The sequence below is a fragment of the Microtus oregoni genome, unplaced genomic scaffold, assembly GCF_018167655.1.
Source record: "Microtus oregoni isolate MIOR12 unplaced genomic scaffold, Mior012 000001F_ref0000356, whole genome shotgun sequence".
Classification (NCBI taxonomy): Eukaryota; Metazoa; Chordata; class Mammalia; order Rodentia; family Cricetidae; genus Microtus; species Microtus oregoni.
Genome location: NW_024543060.1, coordinates 33,537,234 through 33,563,989, shown reverse-complemented (window position 1 = coordinate 33,563,989; position 26,756 = coordinate 33,537,234). Strand labels below are relative to the sequence as shown.

General features: G+C 41.1%; 2 long non-coding RNA genes across 3 annotated transcripts; one reads left to right on the top strand and one right to left on the bottom strand.

The window, feature by feature from the left end:
* The first annotated feature begins 141 nt into the window (after nt 1–141).
* Nucleotides 142–22,025, top strand: LOC121462257. Of its 2 annotated transcripts, XR_005976291.1 has the most exons (8): nt 142–481; nt 3,007–3,275; nt 3,481–3,569; nt 5,439–5,567; nt 8,338–8,468; nt 10,904–11,231; nt 21,649–21,777; nt 21,953–22,025. It is a non-coding gene; the product is annotated as an uncharacterized LOC121462257 (long non-coding RNA). The 2 variants fall into 2 exon arrangements; XR_005976294.1 differs by lacking the exons at nt 21,649–21,777; nt 21,953–22,025 and having other exon boundaries at nt 10,904–11,357.
* LOC121462270 lies at nt 18,456–22,114 on the bottom strand. Its single transcript, XR_005976295.1, has 3 exons — nt 22,057–22,114; nt 21,280–21,313; nt 18,456–18,572 (listed from the first exon to the last, which is right to left on the bottom strand). It is a non-coding gene; the product is annotated as an uncharacterized LOC121462270 (long non-coding RNA).
* Between the last annotated feature and the right edge of the window lie 4,642 nt (nt 22,115–26,756).

The following is a 26,756-nucleotide window of genomic DNA, read 5'->3' as shown; positions in this document are numbered from 1 at the left end:
AGAAAAAGAATAAGCAAAGCTATGTATGTACACACACACACACACAAAACTGAAGAAAACAAAACAGACAGCCCAAATGTTCCTTTATTGAGCTTTATCACACTTCCCTCCATGTAGAGTGAACAAACACCAGGTAAGATATTAAGGTCAGCCACTTTGTCAGAGCTCAGAGCTGTCGAGTTCCTGGGGAGGCTCTTTGCCAAAGCCGAATGCATGAACTCTTAGCGTATAGAAACTAGAATGTGAATTAAGCTCATATCACTCAAAAGGAGCTGAATGCATCTGAAACCAAAGTACACTGTCAGCCACCTCCACTTGCTCCAGGCACTGATACCTTGATTAGCTATGCAAGAAGCTACCTGCTGTTTTAGAATTATATGAAGTCACCTCGGGGTATCTGCAAGCTTCTCACGCACAAGGGACTGACTACCCCCCTCCCCCCCTTCTTCTTGGCTTCCAGCACAGTTGTTGCTACATCCAGGTAAGTACTATATATCACGGTCTGTTGTTGCATAAGCTGTCATTAAGGCACCTTGCCTGCTCATAGGAGAAGCAATCAGCATACAATAATGGTCTGTTGCTATGTTCCCCCAAGATGAAAAAGACACTCAGCCTTTGGAGAGAGGAGGATAGGTATGTCCCTAAAACATTAGGGAGCCCAAAGGCTAAAAATTTTTTAAAAAATCAAAAAGGAGTCAAAAATGAATCAAGTACTTTTTGCTGTACCCCATCTTTTTTTAAAAAAGAAATTACCTTCTCTCCTAAAATAGTAACGAAAGTTATAGGAACAAAAGAATAGCTCACATGATAGGCATCTCCAGGAGGAAGCTGCCAGCGCACATAGCATTACGGGCACTGTGCACGGCATGTTTCTACCTGAGAGACACAGATCCGATTTCGATACTAGACTGCTCAAAAACCCTTCTACATGAAAATGTGATCGTGAACACGAGGGACTGACAGCTCAGTCTCCAAAAGCCAAGGTTAACAAGGGCTTATGTCTACTTTCCCAAATAGAGAAGTCGCCGTAGCTCACCTTTGACCTGCACTGCCCTTAATCTTCCAGCCTCCAGCCCTGCCCGGGGAAGGGTGTAAGGATTCTGGCTAATCGAGCTGTGCCAAAAAGAGGGCTGAACACTCACAACAGCTTAGACCGAAACCACCTTAATCGCTCACCTTTCATCTTCTCAGATTTCCAGTGTAACGATTCAAACTGCGTGTAGACTTCTCAGGCTTTGCTCCCTGCCCCGCCCCCCACCCCAAGACTTGACTGTTCACGTGAGAGGGAAAAAAGGGACCAGATTTCTGTTTTCTGCTTATTCAGCACTAACGCCTGGTAGCTGCCATCACAAGGGCTCCTCGGAACCCAGGTTTCCACTGACCTCAACTCTTGATTGTAGCCCCTTACGACAGGCATGTTGTTAGCATGTACGGTCTGTGAATCCAATCTGCCCTGAAGCTTTAATTTAAAAAAAAAAATCCCTTATTCCACATGCAATTATGAGGCATGCGATTTACATTTCCAGCTGCAAAAATTTCTCATGCCAATAAATCCCTTTGACCCGAAGTAACCGAATGCACCTTAGAAACGGGAGTCTCACTGCTTAGTCACGAAACAACAGCAGCACCAACCACGTCTTTTACTTACTTAGGTGCGGCTAAGTCCAAGCAAGGCAAGCTTCTCACAGCCTGGCATGGATGACTAGAACAAGGACCACAAAGTGAGGTTAACTTTTGTTTTTGGGGATCATAAAAGTAAAGGAGTTAACCAGAATCCCAGGTTTCACTATGGAGACGGGCAGACGTCAAGCTGGTTAAAAAGTCTGAAAATGGATGCCATGTTGCTCGTGTAAGCTATAAAAAAGCAGAGACAAAATTCTGTCCCGTTTTCCTACTACCTTGTCTTCCAAACCTCGGATGCTCTGAAGTTCACATCTTAATGCAAACGTTTTTTTGTTGTTGTTGTTGTTGTTGTTGTTGTTTTTTGAGGGGAGGTGGCTGCAAATGGAGACTCTCTTCCGGTAGGTAGTTGCTAAGGTTTGTGGTCCAGAAGGAAGGTTGAGTATCCAAGAAAGACAACCCAGTTGTAACCCTTAACTGTCCCCTTACCAACTGGACTGTGATTCTTTCTTAGTAGTGTTCAAGAAGAGGCAGGGGAACTGTCCGCACACTGGTGATAGATTGAGGAGTCTCCAGGGGTAGGCCTGTCACTGTTTCCTCTATCAGTATGACCTCAGCTCCAGTGAACGAGAGGGGAACACATTTGAAAGACACCCCCCCCCCTTGTCCCTGGAATCCAATAGGAAGCTTCACCCTTGGCTAATTGCTGATGTACTCATCCCACAAATATTTATTCATGGTCCATGCAGCTCCTCAGTCCCCGCGTCGTCACACTGTCACACTGGAAGAGGAAGCCCTGGCCACCTTCTCCCTCTCCGAGTAAACACATTCTAATTGCAAACAAGTAACTGGCAAGCCGTTATTTGAAGATTGCCTTTGACTGTGTTCAACTACAGCATAAAGGGTTTCAGGGTCTCCAAAACATTGACTTGCTTTCTTGTCTCTAAAAAAGTAAATGTTTTCATAGTGTGTGTGTGTGTGTGTGTGTGTGTGTGTGTGTGTGTGCGTGCGCACTATGGGGAAGGTGTCTCCCATGTCACAATATATGAAGAGGTTACATGACAACTCTGTGGAGACAGTTCTCTCCTTTTACCTTTAGGTGGGTTCCAGGGATTGAACTTAAGCCACCAGGCTTGGGTAGCGAGTGTCTTTACCCACTGAGCCATCTTTCTGGTCCTCTTTTTCAAGCCCCTTCCTTTTCAAATGGACATTGATGAATCCATGTAAGACATCTTTCCAGCCCTGAGAAATAAAGCTCGGTATTGTCTGGCCAGGTTCCTGCTAGAATCGTCTTTGCATTCCATTTAAGAGCAAATGACAACTAAATCTTGCACTTCTAACTTGAGGTGTAATTGGGAAAAATACATATTGTTCTTTTTTTCACAGAATGCGGGGCGACAGCATAGACTTGATCAGCAGCATTTTATTACAAACTCAACAGGCAAGAACTAGCGAGGTGACTAATGATGAGGTGGAGACCGGCTCTTAGGCGATCTCGAAGGGAAGAAAAGTTCACTAAAGTTCAGTCTCAGAGAACACAAATCTAACAGCTCGGAATTCATTAAAAAGAAATGTCGCGGCCTCTGTAAAAGTGTGCACACTTAGAAACTGATTTTCACCAAGACTTCAGGTATCGGTGGCATCAATGGGATCAGGTCAGTTTTAAGATGGGAATCCTGCCCTTCTTGATTCTGTTTATCCCAGAGCAGCAGGGGTTAAGTCTCAAGTGTTTATTATTTCTGAAGATAGACTCATACATACACACGAGAAAGAGAAAGACTCCAAGGTGGAGCTAGTTAAACACAAGGAGGCCCAGGAGGGTCAATGAGGAATAACAGAGTCTTCTCTATCCCCCCACAGAACTCTCTCATGTAAGATGTCACTTCCAAACTCCAAACCGATGGAAAGGGACTGGAGCAGAGTCTGAAAGGAGAGGAAGCTGCCATTGGGTAAACACATGCCTGCGTCCTCTCCAAAATAGATCGAGTGTCTTTAATCCTGCGTCCTGGCCCCCAGAGGATTTATGGCTCTTATTTTCTTTTCTCTCTTTCCTTGTGGGCCTTGCCAAAGTAGACTTCATCTCTCCTTAAAGCATGCAAACACAGAGTTCTGCTTTCCCTGATGAATCAGATCGGTGCCAAGCACAAGCTGTAATGACAAAATTACGTGCCAAGGCAAGGACAAGGTGATAGTCAGAAAGGCCAACAGAAATGCCACTATGCCCCCTCAGCTGCTGGCGTTTACAAAAATAAGAGGCCAGTGTCCCTATACCTCACTATTGGCACACTCATCCCCTGCCCCAAGTACAATAGGACGATGTCACCTATGTTAAAACTGCTTTGATTTGTATGGAATTGGCATTTGAGTTTCTGCTCCATCACCCTGCTTCTGCTTCACGAAGAGCAACTATATGTGTATTCTCTAAGCCTCCCTCCCTTTCCCCATCAGCCTGCTAGCATTCTGTTAGATTCTGAAGGAGTCATAGCACATGTGTAACATGCAGTGACCTTCATTTCTAAACTGTCTCCCATCACTACCTAATCACCCCAGTCCCCTGCCTCCTAGGAGTTCACACACCCACGCTTCCACCTGTCATGATATGAATATATATATATATATGAATGAATATATATATGAATGAATGAATCATGAATATATATAGCATATATTGTAAGCAGCTTTCTATTTGTTACTTTTCTCATGCCCATAAATACCAGAGACCTTCAATTTTCTCCGTCCATCCCCGACACACCCTCTGAGTTGCAGAGATACGCAGTGAGCTTACGGTTGAACATCGTCACAGGAAGTTTCGCCACGTCTCTTCCCTTCCGCCTAGTTTTTCTGTATAGAGTACAGTGTGGTCAATGTCACTGCGTCCAGAGCTGTGGAGTCACCCTATCTGCTTTCCTCTTCCTACCAAAGTACTTCCCACTTCTTATCTATCCAACCTCTTATTCAACATGTCAGCAAGTATTCCTAGAGCATCTACACTATGCAAAGAAGTAGTCTCCACTTGAGGGATACACTGCCAGAAAAAAAAAAAAAAGGCAGGTGAATCCCTTACATTCTGAAGTTCACATGTGAGTCGTAGGAGGTCACTCATAAAGATAGTGATGGTGGCAAGGATGACAATAAATGGCGGTGGCGGTGACAAATATACAATGTAGACAGCTTCTTGGAAGCTGAGAAAGTAATGAGGGGAAAAGGAAGATCACTGGGAATTCCCACTGCAGCTCAGGTTGCAGTGTGCATGGCTCAGTCTTTTTTCTTCGCTTCTCTGTCATTGCTTCTACTTGGTACACACATTCAACCTTTGTTACAAAAACAACACATACTGACAATTCTCAAACTCACTTCTCTTGAGCCCAAATAGATCTATCCTGCTCTCTACAGAAAACCTCCCCTTGGGTATCACGTAAATCAATCTTGGCTTGTTGGTCTGTGACAAGGAACAACAGTGGATGGAATTTTAGACAAAGAGACAGATAAATCCCTCTGAGAGATGGCAGTCAAGCTTATAATGGCTTCATGGATACTAGAAGCATAATCCAAGTGGTTTTCATAGAGATATATATGGCCTAATTCTATATAATTTGTGGAGGATTCCCCAAGATTTCTTTTTGTTGCTGAAATGGTTTTTGCTTCGTAGAAATGTTGCAAGCAAGGTATAGAAAGAGTTCGCCAAGTCCTTCACAAGTTTCCCCCGTATTAGTTGCTATGCCTATTTTATAATGCTCATAAACATAAATTACAGATCACATTTGGTTTTCCTCCAGTTTTAACTCACATTATCCTCTTTGTTCCCTGTTTTCCCCCAGTGTACTTCTCCAGTGCCTGTTTCTCTTCCAGGATCTCACACAGACTTTAGGGGTCATGCCCCCTTAGTTTCCTCTAATCTGTGTACACGGATGCTCAGTATTTCCTCATCACATGGCTGGGTGCTTTCGGTAACAGTCAGGTGTTTTGTAACATGTTCGATAGTTTGCATTTATCTTATATTTCCTGATGATATTGTATAGGCTCTTTAGCAAGAAATTGTAGAGACTCTGTAGGTCTTCAATACATCTCAGCAGAATATGCCAATGTGCTTGTTAACTGGTAGTGCTGGCTTCCAATATCTCTTGACAAATTAAAATGTGAGGAGCAAGAGAATAAGAGGAGTGAAGTAATGACTTTAAGGATTTTATTATGGAAACTGGAATTATGAATTTATCTATTGTGAGAGATGCAGGAATGGGGAAGAGAGGAATTCACAAGTGAACACATATGATTTGGGTCTATAAGCAGTTTCCAGCATGGAACTGGATACGTACGTTTAGGATTTAGGAGACAAGTCTTTCAAGCTCAGCAAATGTATTCAGGTGCCAAAACTTGGACCAAGTGTTTGTACCAAAGAAGAAATAGAGAGTAGAGAAGGGAAGATAAGGACCATGCCCTGGGACATCGCAACAGTGTGAAATTGGCGAGAAGGGGAGAAATGGCAAGCAATAGGAAGAACAGCGACCACTGTGTGGGGAAATGGCACAGTGGGGTAAGGCACTTGCTGCCCAGCCTGGCTCATCTAAGTTTGACCTCCAGGACTCACAAGGAGAGACCGACTCAGGCAAGCTGTCTTCTGACTTCCATGTGTGCCATAGCTTGCATGACCACACACACACACACACACACACACACACACACCACACACACAAATCAATTAAATGCCATTTAACATAAAAATAAAAAACAAATAGCAATTACTAAGGTAACTCTTAGATGTCTTTTTTCTTCTATTTTTTCATTGAAAATAGATTATTTTTGTCTAATATGTTCTGATTATGGTTCCCCCCCAACTCTTCCCAGATTGTTCCCACTTCCCTTCCCGTCTGAATCTACACCCTTTCTGTCTCTCATTGGAAAACAAATGGGCACCCAGAAAACAATAGTGAAATAAAATAAGATAAAAACAAAAGCAGACAAATTGGGATGAGACAACCCAAACAGAAGAAAAAGAGAAAAGAAAAAGCACAAGAAAAACATAGATGCAGAAACCCGCATTCACACACATGGCTATCCCATAAAAACTCGAAACTGGAAGCTGTAATATACACACAAAACCTATGAGGTAAAAACAAAAACTGGCAAACACGGCACAAGTAACTCGATATTTCCAGGTATCTCCTGTCTCTCCCTCTGCACATTGCTGGCTGGTGGTCTCTGTATTGTTCCCATCTGCTGTAGAAGGAAGCTTCTCTGGTGATGACTGAGCAAGGCACTAATCTATGAATATAGCAGAATGTTTCAGGTGTCATCATATTGCTATGCTTCTACTAAACCAGTAGTATTTGGGTTTTCCCTAGGTCCCTGGTCTATCTAGTCTCAGATTCTTAGACAGCTGAGTAGTGTCGGGCATGGATTCCCTGTCAGGTAGTGGGGCTTAAATGCAAGCAGATATTGATTGGAACCCTGAGGAAGAAGAGGCAGAAAGATTGTAAGGGCCAGAGCGATGGCGGACACTAAGGAACAAAGCCTTCCAAACACAGCAGGTCCGATGCACATTTGAACACACAAAGACACTGGCAAAATGTGCAGCACCCGCAAAAGTCTGCAGCAGATGTGGTACCAGCACTGATAGGAGATGGACACAGCCCCACCCCTAAGCCAGGGATTCCCATCTGGTAACCATTTCCAAACGAAAGACCAGTTTTATCCAATGAAGTCTCACAAAGGCCCCAAGCCTCTTAGCTGATTTTTACAAAATCTTTGATTCTCCAACTTTACTCCATAACCAAAACTGTTCTCATTCCCTTACACATTGTCCACTTCTTGGGATGAGGCTTCTAGGTGTAAGGCAGGTTCTAAATGTTTCTCATTTATGTTTATTATGCTAAGCAGGTGAAAAATACCTACAAATTATCTGCGTGGCATCTAAGGGATGATAAGTGTCAGCTGTTATTGCCATTAATAGTTTTCCATCTTTGGGAGACCAGCGACACCGTAATAGCTCAGGCAGTTTTATGTCGGAGTTTTTTTGTTTGGTTGGTTGGTTTGGGCATCACTGGCTCTCGATAGATGCCTGCGAGTGAATATATAACACACAGTATGGTAAGGGCTCTTTAACCCCAAAGGCTGGATTCCAATGAAATCTCAAATGCGGTAGCACTTAGGATAAGGTGGGTTTATCAAAGGATCCATCAGCAGCCTCTCAAAGCCTGCTCCCCAGGTGACCATCGGCATGTGTTTTCACACTCTGTGCTGTGAACAGCAGGCAGCTTCTACAGGATCAGGCCTGCACTTGTCTAGAACTCCCCTGCACTGAATATATTTTGTTCAAGAATTCACTGACCAAACAGATTCTTCTGTTAATAGTAGATTCCTCAAGATGGGAATCCAACAACCAATGCTTCCAATACAGAATCATGCAGGGACCCTTTGCTGAATTTTCTTCTCTCCCTAAAGGTGTATTTGAAACAAAACAAAAACAAAAGCAGTTCCTTTCTTAGCACAATGCAATGGTGCAGTGAGATCATTTTCTGAGGCCTTTCCTTAATACAATGATGAAAAACATAAAAGAGGAAGCCATATTCTGCGCATGTAGATAACTAGATGGCCAGAGTGGGTCGCTATGCTCATCCCGCTAAGCACTCCACCTGTGCAGACCTAGCCAATGTGTGCTGCCTAAATCTACTGCAGTATTGTGGGATTCATATGAGCATTCTTTAACAATTTCCTTTACAGAGAATGTAAGTAGCAGAGGGTGGGAGCAGAGCCGTGAAGTGCTGTCTTCTGGATACATAGCATGCCTATTGTACACATCAGCTACTAACTTCTGTGCCTGACTGCCTAAGACCTGCGCAAGATCAAGCTCAGTTAAAGTTCCTGCACGTGAGAGAGATGCTCCCCAAGCCCCACCTTTAAAGTAGGAGTCATTATTAGTTGTTGGTTGCTGAGGAAGAGAGAGTCTCTCTCTTCTAGGGCCGTGGCGGCTGGGAGGCCATTCATTCCCCTGTGGATGGTTCCACACCGATGTGCGTGTGTCACCACTAAGAGTTGGACTCAAGTTTATTATTAATAATCATTATTGTTTATTAGAGGATGAGAAGTCGGGAGAGGGACCGGTTGGGGTATCGGGGGAAGAGAGTTGGAAGGAGAGAATGAAGAGTACAAGTGACCAAAATACACTGCATCCTTGTATGAAAATTTCCAAGAGGAAATAAAAACATTAGTTTTAAAAGGTTTTATAGAGACTGAGCTTATCTGATTAGATGAACGCTCTTCCCACGGCACCATGCTGAGAAAAGAAAACTTTTTGCTATGACTAGAAGATAGTGAACTTTACATTAGGAAAGAAAAAAAGGAGCTAAAAGCTCTGTGCTCCTGACACATGGACAGACTTCTAGAAGGATCTACTATGGTGCTTTTTGGTATGTTTACTTTGATATGCGTTTAACCTTCAATTAAGTCATTAAACCAAACTTTCATAGCACATCTATCTACCTTTTCCCCCTTAAAGTTAATATTGCAAATTTGTCTTCTTCCAGGGTTTGGTCCTTGGCCAGCAGTGCAGTTTTGACTCCATTGAGTGAGGAGATAAGAGGAAAATTAAAGAAATCTCTAACGCCAGTGCGCAGACCCCTGTGTTAGGAGCGGTGGGCCTGGAGCCAGCCAATAAGATTAGTTAGTTTCATTTTCTTCTGCATTTATCCAGTTCCTATGCAGCACGAGAGAGAGAGAGACAGAGAGACAGACAGAGACAGAGAGACAGAGACAGAGAGACAGAGATACTCGCTGCATCAGAAAGGCAATTTCTGTAGTCACCCCATCTGTAGGATTTGGGGTTCAGTTTTCTCTAGCTTCTCTGTCTTTGTTACCTGGCAACACAAGAATTCTTGTCATTAATCATAACCTGGGCCATTGGACTAAAATCATCAAATATATTAACTAAGCCTTACTTACTAGGACAGAATAACACACTTCAGAAAGATTGTGCACAGGGAATAAAATTTAAAATGGTTTTCTAACTCATACTTTTAATTTATCACATCACCACAGCTTGTGATGGAAGATACCATAAAATGATCAATTTTGGTCCATGCATTGAATTTCATGGCATTCATTTAGTCCCGGATGTGTTGAGAGTTGCCGGGGGTGCAGGAAGTATGAACATGAGGCAAATGTGAAACAAGCCTGTCTTTTGGAAAGGGGTGATCAAAATACAGAACATAGAATAAGGTCATGTTTGCATGATCCATAAACTAAGAATCATTTTAAGGTGTTGAATGGTTGTACGGAAAGGAAAAGAGAACTATTTCATGATATAAAAATGATAATACAGCCAACTGTTCGTATTTGCACGCTTTTGTGGAAACAAGGATTTTGTCACTTTCTTATCTGTGAATTTTACTTTTTTTTAATTTACGAATTTTTTGGTGTGATGGTTGAGTTGAGAGGCTTACATAATGGGATCCACCTGGCCTGCATGGCCCTTTAAGGTTGTTTGTAGACACTTGCTTTAGAAGCTCATACTTTATCGTGGGATATGTGGGCACATATATTTCATTTTTATAGGAATAGCTAGCGTTTGATACACATGTTACCATGGGAAAGCTATTCAATCTTTTCAGAGAAATCTGAGTTTATTAAGTATTGTTAATAACAATTAAGACTCAGGAAGTGAGGAAAAGCATTGTAAGCCAGGACATGGAGAATAGGCATGGAGCATGGGGACAGAGAACAACATGTTAACAGTGTCTTGACGAAGTTCAGAGAGGAGTGGAGAAAGAAGTGGAAAATGGGATTAAGGGGATTCATGAAATCAGATTAGGGATCAAAGATCACATATCTCCCATAAACAGTGGTGATTAAGGATGGAAAGTAGAAGTACTGGATCAGATTTTGGCTTTAAAAAGATAATGCTAACAGGAGGGGGAGAGCAGAGAAGGATAAAAGAAGAGGCAGTGGACCCAGATAAGGGGTGTTGCAATGACCTAAGTTAGACATGGGGATCTGCTCCGGGACAGTACGTCACAGGAATGGGGGGGAGCCGAGACCTACAAAAACATCTAACCAACTGAAATGATAACTACATTGGAGAGCAAGGAGGAGGTGGAGGAAGAGAGAGAGAAAAGAGGAAGAGAGAGAGAGACAGACAGAGAGAGAATAACATGATACTAGATAGAACTGAGCGATGGAGGAAATAGCTGAACAAGTCTTGGTTTGTTTGCTAAATGCTTAATACCATGTTTATGGAAGGTGCTGGGTTCAATGCCCTTCACATATGTACTTCTTTTCTTTCCTAAAACAGCCTAAAGGTTGACAATCCTGTTGGTGATTTCTAAGACACTACAACTTCTGTCTTTTCCATTCGGCCCCAGAATAAGATGCCATAACTGAATTTTTGAAAACAATAAATACGCCCTAAAAGAATTAATAAATAAATGCCGAGAGGCAAGCCAGGAAACAAAGAGACAAAGGTTTGGAATGATTCAGTCTTTCCACGTCCCCAGTCAGCGAGTTCAAGCCAACAAGCTTTATGTCATATATGAGGCATGAGGAGAAAACACCCTACAACCTGCAATCAGTGCTCATCTGAGAGACCCCGATGCCATCAAAGGCCAACACCATAGATATAGGTGAGACAATGTGATGTGGGAGTGTCATATATCAATCTGTTGATTTCTTTGGTTAAGTAATAAACAAACTGCTTGGGCTCATAGCTTAGAACATAGGTGGGTGGAGTAAACAGAACAGAATGTTGGGAGGAAGAGGAAGTGAGGTAAGACGCCTCAGACAGAGACGCCATGCCCCGCTCCTGGGCAGACACACGCGATGAAGCTCCGACCCAAGAAGAGGCTAGATAGAAATGAGCCAAGCGGTGTTTAAAAGAATACAGTTTCCGTGTAATTATTTCGGGTAAAGCTAGCCATGTGGGCAGCCAGATGCTGGGAAAGTAGCCCCGCCGCTCTTAATTCAACAACAGTGATCCCACCAAAAGAATTCTAGTTAGTTTGCTTAAGTACAATACCCAGCTGCTTCTCTTGCTAAGTTCTAAGACAATCCTGTTTAATTAAGCAAATACTACACACCTTCACAAGTTATATTCCCATGTCACTTCAAAGACTTAGTGGCCACAGTCTTTCCAAATCTGTAAAAGAAGGGACAAAGGGAGATGGCTCCAAAGTTTCACTAAGTGACTTAACATCTTCTATCACATAGCACTACAATAAAAGAAAATTATCAATTATTATAGAATCCAATCATAGCACCATCGATTTAAAATTGTCTTTAGGAAAGAAAAGAAGCATAAAATTCAAAGAGCATTGAACCTAGGATGTTCTCTAATGTGATGTTAAGTGTTCAGCAAATCAAGACCCTTAATTTGTATCACATGGACTTATTGTAGCCTATGAGACCATAGGGAAGTGGAACAGAATACCCATTGTTCCAGGCCAAGATAATTAAAACTGCATTGCAGAGGCAAGTGGGGCACAGTCCTCTCTCCTCTGCATGGACCTAAGATACACATGCTCTATTTTATGTAAATTGTGGGTTTTTAATTTTTAAATTCATCACATTATCGGAGAGGTATGTGCCTCTGTGTTTGTTAGGAAGTCAAACAACTCGTGGTTCATGGGATCAAATTTGGTTTGCCAAGCTTGGCAGCAGGCACCTTTACTCACTTAGCCATCTTGCCAACATATAAATTATATTTTAATAAATACAGCAATGGGGTGTTTGTGAAACACTGTATTGTACAAATTGAACAGATTTTGACACTGGTGGACTTCATTCACTCCTGTACATTGTACATTTTGAAGAGAAAAGTGTTATTCAGTGCTTTTGAAAGAAGAAGTCCATCATGAAATTCAGCACATATTAGACACATAATATATTACCTCTAAAAGTTACCTGGGTTTGTAGGCAATTTCAAAAGCTATTTATTTGTGGATCAGAATCAAATTTGTGTAAGCGGTCAAACTTTTTCTCTCCTCAGCTTAGCCATGTGCTGCAGAATATTGGTATTGGATAGCCAAATGTCTTGCTAACATCTTGTTAATAACAGAAAAGTCTGTTAAAAATTGGTCCAACATTTTCATTAATGGTTCTCTCTACTGTATATTCATTCTCTCTCTCTCTCTCTTTCTCTCTCTCTCTCTCTCTCTCTCTCTCTCTCACACACACACACACACAAGCACACATGTGCAACACACGCATACACACACACACACACACACACACACACACTGACGTAGTCTTCACGGCTATCCTCCTTTCAGAAAACAGCACCTCTGCACTTCACCTTCTAGTTATCTTTCTCAGTGTCCTTTCCTGTTTACCAAATGTGACGTAATTACCTTTGACACATCTCCTAACCCAAGCTCCTTCTCCCTGGCTCCATCACTTTATTTCAAAACATGGCTTCCACAACTCCAGTCTCGCTTCTTCCTAGCCCACTCCCCACAGCACGGAAAATATTTCTGCAAGTTTGGCTGTGTAACAGCACACTTGAAAACCCTCGGGGGCTGCTGTAATTTCAGAACAAATTAGAGACCTCTACCTGCCTGTGAGATTCCTGCTATGTTTTCTTTTTTCTTTTTGACCACTTTCAGTCATTACTAAGCATCTCTCAGTTCCTGGAGCATTAACACTCCCTACTACCACCCATTTCTGGACCAATCTTCCCCGTTTTTTCTTTCTTCTGCTCTGCCTCTTTCACTGGCTTACTCCTGTTTTTTCTTTCCACCTTTACCCAAGCATCAGTTGTATGAGGCTACATTCTGTGAACGTTCTGACAAAGTCAGATTAACACCTATCTCACGACCTCCCACATCAGACAGCTCATCACCTGCCGTTGTTATTATTGTCAGGCTTTACTTCTCCCGCTATGAATTCTTCAGTCGCATTGTCCACCTGATTCCTGACTCTATCTTCAAGGCCCATCTAGCCCAACGGCTGCCTGGGAGCAGAGGTCCAATGACAGTGGACCAATTAGGTGGTTGCTGAGAGCCCTTTGGGCTCTAAAGTTTATTATGTCTTTATGAATTTAGCTGCTCAGCTGACTGCCACGATCAACTCAACAGATACTGAAAAGGTTAAAACACTTCCTGAGTTGGAAAGGCAATAGGTAACCTAATGTATTTTAGCAAGGAAACCTATGCTCTTACATGGATATTTCAAGCTCCTATATACAGCTAGTAGACATGCCAAATATTCAATTCAAAACAAAATGTTTGAGAATTGCCTTAAAAGTTATTTTCATTAGATCAAATAAAAAATAAAAATACTTATTAATTAGAAAATAAGTAAATGCCAGTAGCTAAGCACAAAGAATTAATGGATGCCTCCATCCACACAAAAGCGGCCAAAGTTAGGCTGTCATATCAAACTACATCAAGAGGTTGCTGCAGTAGAGACTGGCTAGAAAAGGCCATGGGGGAACTTTTCACAGGGAACCCCAGGTTGGTTTTTGTGACTGCTTCAAGGATTTAAGCGATTGTCAAGATGTGTGACACAGAGGCGCTTAAGATACACTGTATGTAAGCACTGCCTCACTAGCATGACGTGTGAGTGGACCGAAACCAGGAGCTGCCCCTCTAGTTCATGTGTTTGACCGCATGGCCCCCATCTACTGGTACTGCTTTGGGACGGGCGTTGAATGCTTAGGAAAGTGGAGCCTTACTGGAGGAAGTCATAGGGGTCAGGTCTTGACATTGGACACCCAGGTACCATATCTTGCCCAGTCTTTCACAGTGGCTATGATGTGACATGAGGCTCCTGCCGCCATGTGTCCTCCAATGTGATAGACTGTTTCCCTTATTAAATTATAAGCTCTGGGGTTTATTAAGCCATATCTTTTTTAAGTTGTTTCTTGTTAGGTAATTGCTCATGGAGATGAGAAAAATAGCTAACATAGTAAGTAATCCAGGTGCCCGTAAAGAAAAAGCTTTGCTTCTGAGTCTCCCGTGTAAATTACTGCTCAGCTAAATGTTTGATTAGATGAGGCCCCTGAAGTTCTGCTGTCGTGAATCAGTGATCATCTCATGGTTGCTCGTGCTGGGAAGGCTCAAACAGGTCACATCAATACGTGCCTGATGCAAAGGAGACACACATGCAAATCTCCACATTGTTCCTTAAGATAACAGAGCGCAAATATTTCATCTTTAAAGGAAAGCCTAGGTTAGCTCGAAGACCACTGTGTGAGGCCACTTGGGCCTTTCCCCAAGTACCAGGAGGAAAGATTTAGGGATTACAGAAAGAATTTCACATTTATATACTTTCTCATCTCCCATTAGATATTCGGAAAAATACCACAATTATGGGTTTTGTTACAGCCTTTAAATCAGGTCCACAATTATGTTTTTGCCATTCATGGTTTTAACTATACTAACATTGTTTAGAAGAACTCAAAATAAAGGAAAAACGTTAAAGTTATTTCAGAAATGTTGTAGATTTGTTCATTATATGCAAAACAGTGTTGAGACTGAACAAAGAGCCTCTAAAAAAGAGAAGTTAAAACCCATGTTTGGGACAGCCAGCTCCCAAGAGCCTGATATCATATTCTGGTCTAGCCTGGGAGGCATAGTAAGACTTTGAGACAGGTCAAGGGGCGTGGTAAAACAGACCTCTATTTTCTCTGTGTTATTTAAAATCATCTTAATGTATGCATTCCTGATTCTGCCTGAGACTGCCCAGAAGGCACAAGTGGGTTACAGGAAGAGGTAACTAAAATGCTCACTGCCCTCACTCCCACTGCGCTACACTAATTTTTTTATTCAATAACATGTTCAGCACCTTGAAGAGAATCTGACACATTAATATTGAGTTATTGATAGATAATGCTATTTAATAAATGAGTAAACAGTAAGCGTCAATAAATGTATTTACAAATACAATGATACAATACCATTTGCTTTTTAAGCAGAGTAAGGAAAATATTATTTTAGAGGTGAAGACAGTCTTACCCAGATTACAATGAGATAAACTGAGGATTAAAAAAAAAAAACAACAACGACTGAAACGTTCCAGAAAAGATTAAAGACACAAACACTTGGATATTAGAAGTTCAAAAAATGCCAGGCATGGCAAACAAAAAGACATCTATACCTTGATGAATCAAAATTAAACTACAGAATACCTAAGACAGTGGGAAAGCACTAAAATGAACAAGAGTAAACACAGATATCCTAAAAGGAACAGGCAATGCCTGTTTCGTTTATGTTTTCTGTTACATACAGAAAAGCAGCAATTACCTTAACTCCTCACTTATCGAGGTGATAATGGAAGCAAGAAAACAGAGTGAGAACTGTCAAGCCAGACACTCCACTGAGGCATTCAAAACATTCTCAGACCCAGAAACCACCAGAAAATTCATCTCTGATAAGCATACTATAGTGCAGTTTGTAAAGATGCTTCTCAAAGATAGAAACAACAATCCCAAAGGAAGCCGTGAGACACAAGAGTAAATAGTAAACAGAGATCTGTAAAAAGGGTGACTCTTATCTATTTTTTCTTTGAAATAACTCTTCTTTGTTTGGCCAATCCAATGCATTGCGATTTTAGTCACCATTTTATTAATTTCTTCTCTGATATTTCTCATTTCTTGCCATTTACTGCTTTGAGGCTTGAATTGTTCTTTTTTCCCCCTTAGGACATTGAGATGCATAATTAGGTTATTTATTTGGGATCTTCTGTCATAACAATATTCCAAAGTTCCTGGTAAATTGTGCTTTCATTTTCATTTGCTTGCACAAATTTTTAAATTCCTCTCTTATTCTTCAAAGACCCCGTGGGCATTCAAGAGTGTTTTTTCAGTCTCCATGTATTTTGTAGTTAATGTAGTCTGTCTTGCTATTTATCTCTAGATTATGGCATTATGATCTGATCAAATACAAGAAACTATTTTGATTCTTTTGTATTCACTAAGACATAGTTTATGGCCTAGAATGTGACATTTTAGACAAGTCCATGGGCTCCTAAGAAGAGTATACATTCTATGTCTGCTGAATGAACTATTGTATCAAGTCCATTTGATCTATGGTTCTGTTGAACTTTGTGGTTTGTTGACTTTCGGTTTGGATGACCTTTCTAATAACAATGGGATCAGAGTATTTAAATCACAGTATTATTGTATCAGCATCTATCAGCATCTGAACCATAATGTTTGTTTTATGAAACCAGAAGCCCCAATGGTCAATGCACATCTATTTATAATTATCACATATTCTTGATGAATGAGTATTTACTAATATGCAGTGGCTTTATTGATCATTCCTCACTAAGTTTTATTTGAAGTTCATTTTATCAGAGGTAGAACAGCTTTACCAACTTGCTCTGGCTTCCATGCCTGATTGGTATGCGTTTTTCAGTTCTCAGACTGTGTCTTCATCAGTGAGATGCACTTCTTGTGCACACAGACAGCTGTATTCAATCTTTTAATGCAGAGAGCCAGTCTGAATCTCATTATTAGTAAGTTGAGCCATTTACAGTTAAGGTATTTGTTAAGATATATTTTTAATTCCTGTAATTTCGTTGATGGCTTTTATGGGAGTTAGATTGTTTGTCCTTTACCATCTTCCCTATCAGGGTCAGTGGGTTGCTAGCTTGCTATGCTGACATGGCAGGTTCCTTCTTGGCTTTCCTTTCTTAATCTCTTCCTCTCATGAAGTTTCTTCAGTCTTTCTCGTGATTAAGAGAGTCATTCTTCCTCTTTGGTGTATGGATTCCTTTATTTTCCACAAACTGGTTTGGTGTCATGAATCACCTTCATTTGTGTTTAGCTGGAAATTCTTTTCCCGGCATTGTATGCATGCACATATGTGTGTGCACATGTATGTGTGTGAGTTGTGTATGCCAGCACATATGGAGAAGCTAGAGAACAATTCTGTACCAAAGACAGGGTTATTTTTGCAGAGTTATTCTCTCTGTCTATTTACACGTGTTCTGGAGACCTTGCTTGCGTGGCCAAACTTGTGTGGCCCCCACCTTTTCCCAGCACGCCATCTCACTAGCATAGTTCTCCATTGCTTTTAAAAGATAAATTTACTAGATACGGTCATCTTGGTTGGCATTCAAATATTTTAGTCCTTGAAATGTAACATGCTTCCCTGGCTGTGAGGGACACAAATGAGAGATCCGATGTCATTGTGGAATGTCTGCCTTTTGAGAAGAGTGGGGATTTTTTCCCTTGTAACTTTTAATGTTATTTCTTTGCTTTGTGCACTTTACATATGGACTATAGCATGTTGTTGAGAGGGTTTCTGCGTATGTCTACTCAAGGCTCTAAATAACCCTTGTAGTTTTTAATTTAGCTTTTTGCTGAGTTTTTCATTTAATATTGACAACCATATTGTTCCGTGGTTCTTCTTTGATCATGTCTTTTTAAAAAAATAACAGCAACTTAAAATGGACTAGAAACTTAAATATAATACCCAAGATTATAAAACTGCTAGAAGAAAATATAGAGAAATTTCCCAGTGATATAGGAAATTATTTGCTAGTGATAGTTTTTGTTCCTGAAAATTTCAAAAGCATGAGCAACTAAACAAAAAATCGATAAATGGGAGTCTAGATGTGTGATGTGCTTGCCTAGCATGCAAATCTATGTTTTATGTATATGCAAACACACACAGAGCTTAAAATTATTAGTTTTTCTTCGTAATATTGTCAAGTTTCTTAGCCAAATTTTATTAGGTTTAAAACCCACCATTCTTTTAAAAACTGTACATGACTCTTGTAAAAACTCTAAACAAACTTTAAATATTTAAAAAATGGATAGGAGAAGTCAATGTATACAGAGAGCTTTTCTTCTTGGTGAACTTTTGTTATTTTTATATATTCCATAATGGGGAGGCAAACATTTTCTCTTCTTCCTTTCATATCCTTGTATCCTGGAACTTTATGGGCAGCATGGATTTGGGGTAAGCCTGAAGCAAACATATCTGACCGAACTCCATATGTAGGTTAAAGTAAATGTTCTGTAGGATGAAGAGGAAAAGGAGGTTACAACATATGAGTGCCTTTAGGAGAGTCTCAGGCAAAAACTTATTCTGAAAGTGAGTTCAATGCCCAGCTCCACTCCTCACCCCAAGACTGACCGTGAGAAAGTCCTCAAAAGCCACTACACTTCTGTGTCCTTCTTTGTAAGACAATGATGATAGACATCTCCATAGGTGGAGTTCCCTGCCCTGCAATTGCTCTCAAATAATCACTCAGAGGCTTAATATTAATTACAAATGCTCAGCCAATAACTCAGGCTTATTACTACTAGCTCTCACAGTCTACATTAATCCATATTTCTTATTTATACTCTGCCATGTGACAGTACCTTTATTAGCATGGCATGTTCATCTCTTGCTCCCTCTGAGTCTGGTGACTCCTCTGACTTCACCCTTCCTCATTCCATCATTCTCAGTTTGGCTTTCCTGCCTAACTTTATCCTGTTCAGCTCTTGGCCAGTCAGATTGTTTCTTAAACCAATCACAGTGACATATATTCCTACAGTGTACAAAGAGATTATTCTAAAGCCCATCATCTACACAGTGATGGGAAGGACATGGATGGTAATGGAGAACATTCAACAAGGCATTATCATGATTAATTATTATTATTGTACAAGCCATCCTGTAATGCAGTTGGACCCTCATAGATAGTCACATGACAAATGCCATAAGTGGTTCACACAATATTAGCTGTGTCTTCCATCATTAAATTAACTGTATTCTGGAGTTATTAGCTATGATTTATTAAAATGTTCACATGGACATACCTAGACTGTGATATATTCAAATTATATTGTTTTCATGTTATTATTTATTTAGTCACTTTTACTTGGAGACCACATCCTTCTTTGTATAACGTACAAAGATAAGGTTCTACTTTGACAGGAGGTCATTATGAGGCACCTGATATATCTAACTCAACATCCTTTTATTGAAGCTATCTCCTGAACCTCCATGGTTCAGGATTAGCTGGGAAATTTTCATGAATATAATAACACAGGAAATGAAATGTATCAAGTCCAACATCATTCTCAGAGACGCAGTACAGATGTGCAAACAATCCTAAAATAAGTCTTTGACAAGAGCAAAACATATTGAAGAAATGGAGACAAGAAGGCTAACAAGCCATTGAGAGAAGTATAACTCAAGAATTCCTTCCTTACCATACAAAAGAAAATGTCTCAGTGGTAGGGTATCGTTCCCACATTCTCACCCTTCCACACACACACACACATCTCTGTAGAAGACAGACTGTCCCCCAAAGACTTTGGGATGAGTGAGTGGTGGGAAAAGCAGACTGGTGAATGCATCATCCCAGACTGATAATGGAAACTCATTCTATTCTTATCTTCGGTAAGAAACCAGGGACTTAGAGCAGACAATAAAAATATAAATTTAAAACATACAATATATGAAAGTTTTCAAAGATGTTCAAACTATCCATCTCTCAGTAGATGGTATTAGTGAAATAAAGTTCTAAACCATACTTTGAAAAATACTCATTCTCACACAAGGTTCCTTGAATTTCCATCCATCCATTTTCCAACATTTTAGCCATAGATATTTCCAAATACTCTGCACCAGCCAGAGGAGATCAGTGGGCACTTTGGTTTCATTGTGTGAAGAAATGTCTACCTGTAGTCACAACCTATGATCGTTGATGTAATGATGTCAGATCTCATGTCCACTGTCCTAAGAAGGGATCACTTGTTCCTGCAAGGCTGCTGAGAACCCTGGTACTAAACTCTACTCAATAAAGAAACTGCTGTCCAGGAGCCCCCTCTAGAGGGCAGTAGACCAGGGGTCTACGGAGAGGGTGTGTGTGAGTGCAGTTGAAGAGCCTTGAGACAGACTATATACTCCAGTCTAGAAAAACAACCTTGGATACTCTAGGTATTCTTGGCTGACAACTTGACCAACCTAAGAAGAAGGAACTTCAATTGAACAACTGCCTTAATCAGATTTGTTTGGGGCACATCTGAGAGGCATCTTCTTGATTCCCAAGTGATGTAGTGGGCCCAGCCCACTGTGGGTAGTACTAGTCCTTGGCATGTGGGACTGGGCTGTATAAGGTAGATAGCTGAACAAAAGCCTGAGAGTAAGCCAGAAAGCAGCGTGTCATTGTGATTTCTGCTTCAGTCTCCTGCCTTGAGTTCCTGCCTTGGCTTCCTTTGGTGATGTGCTGTAATCTGTAACCTGAAATATATCCTTTCCTCCCAAGTTGCTTTTGGTTAGGGTACTTAACACAGCACAGAGAAAGGAAACCAGAACATATCTCTAAACTTCTAGGTCTAAATTAAGATGTTTTAGACTTCTTTTGACTCACACTTTTACTATAGACCACTCTGTGTTAGCTGGGGTTAAGATACGTGCAGGGAGTATAGCCCAGGTCAACCAGACTAAGCTGTGATATTCTGTAGCTGGCGTGTATTAAAGTCACTTTCAGCTTACAAGATTTTTAGATTAACATGGGTTGATTAAGAGGCTACACCTTTGAAAGTCAGAGATTTGACTACTATTTGATTCTCAAACAAGATTTTAATTTCAATTAAAACACTGGTGAGGCATTCAATTCATCTTATAATTTAAAGTTCCATTCTTATTGAATATTGATTGCCAAGACGGGAAAATAAAATTTCAAAAGTATGGATCACGAGACTAAACATTCTCTAATACAAACCACCTTGAGTTCTCATCCATGACACATGGGCATCCACCTAAAAATTTAAGCAAATTCTAAGCTTACTAATAACATCCCTTGGAAGGCAATTACTCAGAAGTAAATATTCAGCCCTACTTTTAGTAATTTTAGGAAATACTTTTTCAATGCAATCTGCATGAAATATATAAAATTCCCTTTCCCCCTCTTTGGCTAAAAAGTCTATTCTCCCAGCACACATAGGGCGACAGAAAACCTTTGTTGTACTAGGACCAGGTGACTTTTCTGGCAGTGTCAAAAACCTTAAATGAAGGGGAGAAAAGGAAACCATTTTTTAAAATTCTGTTTGCATTGGACATTTTACTGAAAACACAGCTTTCTTTCCCTCTCTAGTAAATCTCATGAGCCAGAAAGGATGGAAGAAGGCAGGACGGCAGCTTCCTGTTGCTGTCTTCAGCCCTTGTCTGATTGGACCATTGCCTCTGCCAGCAGCGTGTGGACGGAGGACATTCTTCGCCTTAGGTTTGTACTTAATTATGAGGGCTGCTGCTAATTGTTTTTAGAGTCGCCCACCCCCGATTTGTGTTTTAAGCAGGAGATGGAGGTGTGATTCACATAAAGAAATCAGTAACCCATGATTTCCCGACTTACCCCGCAAATTTACCCCACAAACTCAACTGCTATTTTTGTTTCGCAGAATGCCATGTAAGTACTTAATTCCCATCCAGACGAAGACTAGATGGTCCTAAACTACATACGCTTTTCAGAATGCTAGGAGCTGAATTTCATAGCAAGACGTACCACTCCTGAGCAGGCTCCGAGTTTCGACAGTAGGCGCTTTCCTCCAGAAAGTTCTTTCCATGATGAACCCTTAGAACTGTGCTCAGAAACAAAAGAGCCCCCATTATATTAAGATAATGGAAATACATGAGCATATTCTAATTATAGTTCACAACGTGTTGCATTAATTTGTGGACATACCCACTAGGAAGAGTATCATTTAAACCTGGGCTCCTTGCCCATTGTTGACGGGGAGATGAAGTGCGTGGCTGCTGTGAAAAAACCCTAGCGTTCCTCCAAGGCCGAAACAGACACGCTCAGGGCTAGCCTTTCTGCTCCCAGGTGCAGTGCCCTACAGCAGTCAAAATGGGGCCCAGATCCTGGAACAGGGGTGCTAGGATTTGGGATTCCTACAGGAAATTCCATCCTGGAGGCCACTCGCAGGACCCTAGCACGAGAAAGAAAGATTTGTCTCTCAGGAGGAGAAGGCCTACATATTGCTTGTCTGGCTGTCTCATCTTTTCTGCAAATTATACTGCTGTTGCGATAAAGACAAAGATGAGGAATGACCAATGTGTGTGTGGGGGGGGCTACTACCCTTGTCCCTGAGGCCGTCTAAACCATTTGTTCCTTTCCCCATTTCTCTATAGGTGATCTCTCAGACTGTCTCTCTCTCCTCTCCTCTCCTCTCCTCTCCTCTCCTCTCCTCTCCTCTCCTCTCCTCTCCTCTCCTCTTCTCTTCTCTCTCTCTCTTTCTCTCTCTCTCTCTCTCTTTCTCTCTCTCTCTCTCTCTCCCCTCTCTTCTCTCCTCTCTCTCTCCCTTCTCTTCTCTCTCCTCTCTCCTCTCTCTCTCTCTCTCTCACTCTCTCTCTCTCTCTCTCTTCTCTCCTCTTTCTCTCTCCCCCTCTCTTCTCTCCTCTCTCTCTCTCCCTTCTCTTCTCTCTCCTCTCCTCTCTCTCTCTTCTCTCCTCTTTCTCTCTCCCCCCCTCTCTTCTCTCCTCTCTCCTCTTTCTTCTCTCCTCTCTCTCTCTCTTCTCTCTCTCTCTCCCCCACCTCTTCTCTCCTCTCTCTCCTTTTTCTTCTCTCCTCTCTATCTCGCCTCTCTCTCTTCTCTTTTCTCTCCCCCCCCCCCTCACTCTGTCCCATCCTTTCCTCCCCCTTCATGTGACCTCTGGAAGCTTTTGTAGGAACAGGGTGGGGAGATGGACAAGATCAGGCCTGAAAGTAGCTTCTACTCTCAGGCACCCTCTATGTTGCACTTCTTCTAAAATAATCAAAGCAAAAATAAACAGAATAACACCCATAAGATATACAGACAAGATGATACAGGACAAACCACATGTAATTGGATAATCACCACCATAACCGTGAATAGCAAGCAATTGCTATGGTCTGCCTTCCTTTCTTTCTTTCATTTTTTTTTTCTTTTCATGGAAACAAAAAGTTTGTTTTTCTTCCAAATAAAAACACTGGTTTGTGGGTTTGACTTAACTTTTTTTTTTAATTCTTTGTGTAAGAAGGTCAGAGTGACTATCCACCCAAGTATGAAACAGTAATAGTTTCCAGCATGGGAAATTTGATTAATTAAACAAAAGGAAAGAAAGGAGACCACCTTGTATCACTAAAGACAAAACAAAGAAAACAACGCATGCTTCCAGCTTTGATGTCACGAGGAACTTTGATCCCCTTGGCACTGGCCTCAGAGGAAACATTATGGGATGTTTGTTTTCCCTACACTTTGAAAGTGATTTCTTATACCCAAGGAAAAAAAAAAGAATCAAAACTCCCCTGACAAAATTTTACACAGAAAGGTAAGTGACACACGGGATTATTTTACATCACCTTGACCAAGTTCTGCTGGCTCCCAAATCCAGGCTCTGATGAGTAAGCTTACATAACAGCAGTACTCACAGAAGCCTAGCCAAAGAAACAATATTTTGCTTGAATCCATGGCGACGTCACAGTTGCCACACATACTGAACACACTTCGAGAACATTAGGTCATATTTACCTCATCAGGTAAGACGCAGGAATCATAGCTGCAGGTCATGAAAGCCAAGGAGTTAATGAATTCATTTTAAGCTCACTTCTCATTTTTCCCAATCATAAATTCATCTCTGACCTCTAAATTTCATGTTGTTTTCAAGGTGTGTGGGTTTCTCATTGTAACCTACTTGCAGTAATACATCATGTCAGCTATTCGGGACTGATAAAACAGTTTGATTTTCTCTATGAACACATCATCAGTCTTAGAGTAGGCTCCGGAACAGCTAAAAGTTTTCTGTCTGGTTTCAGCAAGACATCGAAAGTCAGTTCGCTCATATCTTCTCACGATAAATATTAAAACAGATATCTCCTTGGATCAAAAAGTGTGAGTAGCCTCAGAGCCGTTAGCTTATCTAGGTGGTTAAAATTCATCTACCTAAAAGTAAAGATAGATTTTTCTCCTCCAATGGCAGCTTCTAAAATAACAAAGAACAACAACTTGATTAAACTTAGTTTTTCGGAAGGCTGGGGAGAGAGCTCTACAGATAAGAGTGCTTGCTGCCCAAGCAGGAGGACTAAGTCCAGATCCCCAACATACAGGTAAGAAAACCAGGAGTAGCCATGCACATCATTCACCCCCAGAGCTGTGGGGGTGCACAGTGGGGAAGCACTGAGACTTATTGGCCTCCCACCAGCCTATCTGAAAAAATTGGGAGATGCAGGTTTAGTGAGAGCCCCTGTGCCAAGGGAATAAGATAAAAGGAACAGAGGACTCCCAACATAATTCCCTGGCCTACACACACACAAGTACATGCAACTACACACATACATGAACACCATCCACACATATAGACCACACAGAAAAAGTCAGTTTTCCTTCTAAGCTAGTCCTTTGTTTTAAAGATAATGGAAGAGACATTGTAATTTCACATATCAGTAAGGCCTTGACATAAAAATATGACATGAAAAGAAAAGTAATTGCAATATTACGTGACAGGTCTCGTGGTAACAGAAGAAGCTGATTGCAGGCTTCGGAAAGCGTGCATTTACTTTCTTAGGGGCTGATGCTCCTATGATTGGGTGTCAGTCCGCAATAGTTCTCACTTATTAACTTTCTTTTTAAAGATAAATCTGTGTGTTTAATTGTGTGTATGCAAGAATGCTCAGAGCCCTCAGAGACCAGAGACATAGGCACCCCTAAAGCTGAAATTACAGGAGGTTATGAACGTCTGATATGAGTGCTGGGTACCAAACTCAGACCCTCTGCAAAAGCAATATGCACATTAAACTGCTGTACCATTTCTCCGGTCCCTTGATTAGTTTCTTAATGGAATTACGTCAGTTAAGTCAGAGGAACTGGGGGAGTGACACAGCTTGCTTTTACACAACCGTTTCTTTGTCTATAGTACAGAATCCCAACTGTTTTGTGTATCTGAGCTATAGGTACCTGTCTAGTATTGCCGCAAGTATAAAGTTTTCAAAGGTACCTCTATGCAAGTGATAGAGATCAGTAGCATTCTTACTGCTTTAGAGTACCTTGTAAATGTCTACTTAACTTTTTACTGTGTATGAATGAAGGATGGGGTGTGTATGCCATAACACACACATGTAAGCTGGAGAACAGCATGGTGATGTTGGTCCTCTTCTTCCGCCTTTATGTGGGTTCCAGGGACTGAACTCAGGTTAGCAGGCCACATTTATCTTTACTGAGATCGAAAAGAGAGGATGAGAATGTGGTCAATGCTCACCTAGAAGTTGAAAGAAAATTGAGTTGATACCATAATAGAAACTATTTCCTCTTTGAAAGAAAATGAAGAGCTTCCTCATGGGAGAGGAGATGCTTAAAATATGAAGTTAGGTTCCCAGGTACAAAGAACATCTCCCTAGGTGGAATAGAGGTGCCCAGGCAGACGTTTAGAAATAACTAGAGGATGCTGGGCGGTGGAGGTGCATACCTTCAATCCCAGCACTTGGGAAGCAGATGCAGGTGGATCTAAATGAGTTCAAGGCCACCCTGGTCAACAAAGTTGAGTTTCAGGACAGCCATGACTGTTACACAGAGAAACTCTGTCTCAAGTAAACAAAAAAGCAAAAAAAAAAAAAAAAAAAAAAAAAAAAAGGAAGGAAGGAAGGAAAGAAAGAAAGAAAGAGAAAAAGAAAAATAATTAGACGCCTTTTTTTTTTGTCACCATGAAGGTAGGGGTGTGTCTTCTGACCTCTGATGGGTACCAGAGATACAAGCCAGCATCCCACCGTACAAAAGATGTCTCCTAACACCAAGAAAGATTATCCAGACCAACATATCAATGATGTTAAGTCTGAGAAGTTGGAAATTGGACCACTATAGAACAAAGGCCAACATACTTTTCCTTAAAAGCCAGGTGAAAATACTTTTGAGTTCTATATTATTACACAGTCTCTGCCACAATTATCTAACAGCCTGTGGAACACAAAGCCAGCCATAGGAATACCAAGTGGCTGCATTTGAACTCTGGTATAATCCTATTTACATAATCAGATTTTTGAGCCCATCAGATCCTCCTGTCTTTGTCTTCTCCAGATAGAGTCATTCCCATCTTTTAGACTCCCTGAATTCTTATTTCTAGAACTGGAAATGATCTTAATTATCATCATGTGAACTTGATGGAAGTCTAACTTTATGAGTCACATCTAAAGTAAGAAAAAAAATTGCAAGTTCTAGCATGAACATTCGACAGATAGGACGAAACTCACAG